Raw genomic sequence first — 5,401 nt, 5'->3', positions numbered from 1 at the left:
GGTGAAAGATATAGGAAAGATATCAGAGGTAGATTCTTTACTCAGAGTAGTAACGGTGCGGAATGCCCTGCCTGCAACAGCAGTAGACTCGCCAACTTTAAGGGTATTTAAATGGTCATTGGATAAACATATGGATGATAATAGAATAGCATAGGTTAGATGGGCTTCCGATTGGTTTCACAGGTCGGCGCAACATCGAGGGCCGAAGGGCCTGCACTGCGTTGTAATGTTCTATGATCTATGTTCTAGACCAAGGAAGGATTGCAGTTTCCTTCCCTAAATTAGTAAGAATTAGTAAATTAGTAATTATGACAATTAGTAAAAATTTCCTCATCAATATTACTGAAATAGATTTTCAATTGCAGATTTAATTGAATTTAAATTCAAATTTAGTTAGTTAATAGTTACCATGGTGGTATGTGAACACATGTCCCCAGAGCATTAATCAATTGCTGTGTCAGAATGTATCCTCTTCCCTTCCTGTAACATCCACCTTAAAGAAATGCTGCCTCTCACTCTCCAACTGAACCATCTTTTTCACCTGGTTTATGTTGTTCACCATTGTTGCTTTCTAATTCTCTTCCCAATTCCAGTCAGGAATCCACTGAAGCTCGCTCACTGACTTACATCTTCTTTCCCAGGCACCGTCCCCAGTTCTGGCATTTTCCATATGTAAAATTCCACGCTTTGTCTCTCACGGCTCTCAGGCCTCCGTATGGCCCCCAGTCAGCCATTCTGCCAGCTATTGTTCGCTTCGATACCCTCTCTCCCTTTAGACAGAGCTCCCTCCTTCAAGATCACAGAGCTTTTGCCCCGTCCCAAAACACATTCGCTGGAATTGTGGTTCCCCCTCCTGCACCCCCAGAGCGACCTTCAGAAATGGAGGTAGTAGCTTTGTCAAGCTGTGTGGTAGGGTTATGGCAGACAGCCTGTTGACTGAGAGAGGTCCCTCCACCATTCCCACATCCGAAGGCAACCAGCTGGCACATGTTCCAGCCAAGAAGAAAAGGAGAAGCAGTCTCCATTTATGTAGAGCTGTCTATATCCTCAGGAGTGGGCCATAGCCCGTGAAAGGGCCCAACACAGCAAAATCCCAAGATCCCACTGTTAGAATTCCACTGCCTAGAAAAGCAGGGGCAGGAGATACACGGGGAGCAGTGTCACCCATTAGCCAAACACCATCCTTAATTTGGAAACGGCATCGCCCGTTCCTTCACCATCGCTGGGCCAAAATCCCGGGGGACTCTCTTCCTAGGCAGGATTATCAGATTGCACGGAATGGACTTGATGGGCTGAATGGCCGAAGTCTGCCCCAGCATTGCATAGTCTAACGGCGTTTTGGGTGCCCCGACATCATGTAGACTCGGGTCAAAATCCTGGAATTCCCTCCCTAAGGGCATTGTGGGTCAACCCACAGCACATAGACCGCAGCGGTTCAAGAAGGCAGCTCACCACCACCTTCTCAAGGGGCAACTAGGGATGGGCAATGAATGCTGGGCCCAGCCAGCGATGCTGACAGCCAACAAGTGAATAAAGATAAGCAATAAGTGGTTGCCTAGCCAGCGATGCCCATGTTAATCAGGGGACTAAATGCAAGGGTGGGGCTTGTCTGGTTGACCCTCTGTGCCGATTGTTGAGTAGGGCACCAGAGGAACTCCAAAGGCATCCGTGGTACTTTTCACATCCATCTGAACTCTTCCTAGTCACATCAATGCATGCAAAAGGGGCAACACAGTAGCTCAGTGGTTGGCACTGCTGCCCAACAGTGCCAGTGACTCGGGTTTGTCCCGCCCTCGGGCGACTGTTCTGTGCGGAGTTTGCACATTCTCCCCAAGTCTGCGCGGATTTCCTCAGGGTGGTCCGGTTTCGTCCCAAAGTCCAAAGATGTGTAGTTTCGGGTGGATTGGCCATGGGAAATTGGCCATAGTGTTCAGGGGTGTGCAAAATAGGTGGATCAGACATAGGAAATGAAAGGGGGATTGGTCTGGGTGGGATTATTTTTCAGAGGAGCAGTGTGGACTTGTTGGGCTGAATGGCCTTTTTCCACGCTGCAGGCATTCAATGAAGGGCATTCAAGGTGTCTCTAAAGCACCAAGGCATGCAAACAAATATTAAAGATAGGGGAAGTGGTGGCATTCCACTGCACTGACAATCCAGGCTAATTCTCTGAAGGTAATAAAATGTGAGGCTGGATGAACACAGCAGGCCAAGCAGCATCTCAGGAGCACTGAGATGCTGCTTGGCCTGCTGTGTTCATCCAGCCTCACATTTTATTATCTTGGAATCTCCAGCATCTGCAGTTCCCATTATCTCTAATTCTCTGAAGGCATAGCTTCAAATCCCAAGATACCCTGAAGGCCCCCTTCTGCCCATTAACAGTTCCATCTTCGCCTGATGATGTTGCCACTCCCTGAACCACTGGAGCCTCAATTTTAGCTTTGCTGTGGTCACCACGAGGGATCCAGGCCGGGAACAAAAGAACAAAACGAAGGCACATCTTTGTCTTTCTGAGCACATCCTATTTATAGATTGGGGCCTGGCTGCATTTTAACCTTGTTCCGTGAGTATTTTGTTTCCCTCGGAGACGGGCTGGCATCAGAATATACTGAACGTGGAGTCGAGCAGGAAGACAGATCCCCTCCCTGCTGTCTGTCTGTGAAAACGCCACAGCGTCGGATTCAAGGAGGGAGGACACTTCAAAGAAGCCCTCGCAGTCAGAGCCCATTAACCCTGGCCTTTTTTCTCTTGATGCCTTTTACGAATTCCCAGTGGAACATCCAACTTTACACATGCTGCCATAAATAAAAAGCAATAAAAAGCAGAATTCCTGCACTGCCTTTTGTGATTGTGGAGCTATGTTTTAAGCTCAGAAATTGCTGCAGAGAATCCATACAACATGGGAGCAGGCTGTTCAGCCCCTCATACCCATCCTAACCCTCCAAAGAGCATCCCAGCCAAGTCCAGTCCTGTAACCACACATTTCCCATGGCTAACCCACACTTCCCTGGACACTGTGTGCAATTCCCCATGGCCAGTCCAGCTAACCTACACATCTGTGGGAGGAAACCAGAGCATACCCACACAAATACAGGGGAGAGCATACAAACTCCACACAGAGGGTGGAACCGAACCCAGGTCCCTTGAGCAGTGACACAGCAATACTGCCCACTGAGCCACCATTACCCTGCACGTTGGCATGCAGGCACAGGAGGAGGCTATTCAGCCTCTCGAGACTGTTCGGCCATTCAATGAGATCATGACTGATCAGTGGCCAAATGCCATATACCTGCCTTTCGCCCGCGTCTCTCAATTCCCATTGCTCAGTAAGATCCCACAAACTGCAATGTGATAATGGCCAGATTGTCTGGCTTATCGGTCGTGGGAGAAATGTGAAAGGGCATCCCTACTGCTCCTCCGAACAGAATTAGAGAGTCTTCCATGTCACTTTGGTCATGGTCTGGGTTCGATTCCCAGTCAGGGAATCAGGATTTATGGAGGCCTTCTTGGGGTGTAGTAGTAGTATCTCTACTCCTGGATAAGGTATCCCAGGTTCAATTCTCACCTGCTCCAGACATGTATAATAATGTGTTTGAGCAGGTTGATTAGGAAAAATATGTTAAATGAAAGAAAAATTAATGGTTTAGCCCAAAGCTAGCACCCCCTTGGTACTACACTGGAGAGCCAGCCTGCATTTATATTCTCAATCCCACAGACTGGGATCTGAACCCACAGCTGATTAAAGTCAGTGAGTTACCAACTGAGCTAAGGTAGACAAACAGCAGGCTGGATGAACACGGCAAGCCAGGCAGTATCTAGACAAAAGGAGCCGTCAACATTTCGGGTACTACCCTTCCTCAGGACTGGATCAAGAGACTTTTTTTCTCTCTAACCAACTGAGCCAAGCTTGGTGGAGGGGTGGAAGGGACTGAAGCTGTGGGGTTACGAGTATTGTGACACATGTGAAGCATTGTTCCCTCGCCCTTAAAGAGCACAAAACATGTCGTGGGGATTGTAATGAGGTCAGCAGGTGGACATCATAGCGTATGAGTTCCCTGGTTGGGGCTGTTAACCTGGAGCAATCAGGGAGCTCTGGCTGACAGATATAAACAGTAGTGTCAGACGTCCTGTTCACTCTGAGGGAGCTGGGTCAGAATCAAGGACACTCCATGTGCAAATAAAGGGTGATTTGGTGGTGGGATACCAGCTTCTGTGCTGTTATTTCACATGTCACACAAAAGGATAAGGACCCAAACATTATTCGTTCCCTCTTGCCATCTATTTCATGCTCTTGTTTCAGTGCAGTAACCCGCACCATTTAAAAGGCTGTCCTCTCCCACTCCCATGCTTTCTAAGCAACCCACTCACAAATATTTACTAAATGCCTCTGGGGCAGGTGGGACTTGAATCTTCTTTTGCCGAATGAGATACTTCATGAAGAAGGGTCACAGGACTCAAATGATTAACTCTTCTTTCTCTCTCCGCAGCTGCTGTGTTTCTCCAGTGATTTCCTTTTCGAATCTTCAGCAGTTTGCTGTTTTATTTTGACTCAAAGTTCCACATTGGACACCCAAGTTTCTAAAAAAGACCGGTCTGTTCTTTACAAAAGCTTTCCATTTCCCACCCAAACCACCCCCCCGACCCTTTCCCAACCTTTACATTCCAAGCGAACTGCACACAGCCCTTACACAGTGAAACAAGCCAAACAAAGTACTGTGGATGCTGGCGATCTGAAATAGAAATGGGAAGTGATGGAGAAGCTCAGTCATCTGTGCGAGAGAGAAACGGGGGTAATGTTTTGGGACAGATATGTGTCATCAATGGCACATTGGCACACTGGAGGGAGCGTTAACCCACTATCACTGGGAAACATTGTCTGTCTTTGGAAACTGTCCCCACCGTAATAGTACACGGGCAAACTTCTCCAGCTAAGTGTTGGCAAAACATTCAGCCAAGATTGGGCAGCTGGCTTGGATTACACTCATACATTCCAGCAGATATTAGGGTAAAAGTCTCAAACATCTGCTTTTGCAAAATTCAGACATTGATAAAGCCACTTCCATGAAAAACCCTTCCCCTTGATCTCCTCCCAAACTGTCTCAACAGGTGATATTCCCACTTTCAGGAGAGTCTTGTACCAAACCTGCTGCCCTGCTCAATTCTGCTGCCTGACCCACGAGAACTGAGGCATCCATTTGGGCCATCCAATGGATACTAGCACACTGTGTGAATGTTTCCAACCCACTCCAGTCCATCTCCATTACTTTATCTCAAGTGCCCATCCATTATACTTCAGAGCCGAATTATTAGAGTGCGGAGAGAGGCCATTCGGGCCATCGTGTCTGCATGTATCATTTTGAAATCATTCATCCTCTCCACTTTCACATCCCTTTTCATGCAACAG

This window comes from Stegostoma tigrinum, chromosome 35 (genome assembly GCF_030684315.1).
Source record: "Stegostoma tigrinum isolate sSteTig4 chromosome 35, sSteTig4.hap1, whole genome shotgun sequence".
Taxonomy (NCBI): domain Eukaryota; kingdom Metazoa; phylum Chordata; class Chondrichthyes; order Orectolobiformes; family Stegostomatidae; genus Stegostoma; species Stegostoma tigrinum.
This window is presented reverse-complemented; position numbering follows the sequence as displayed.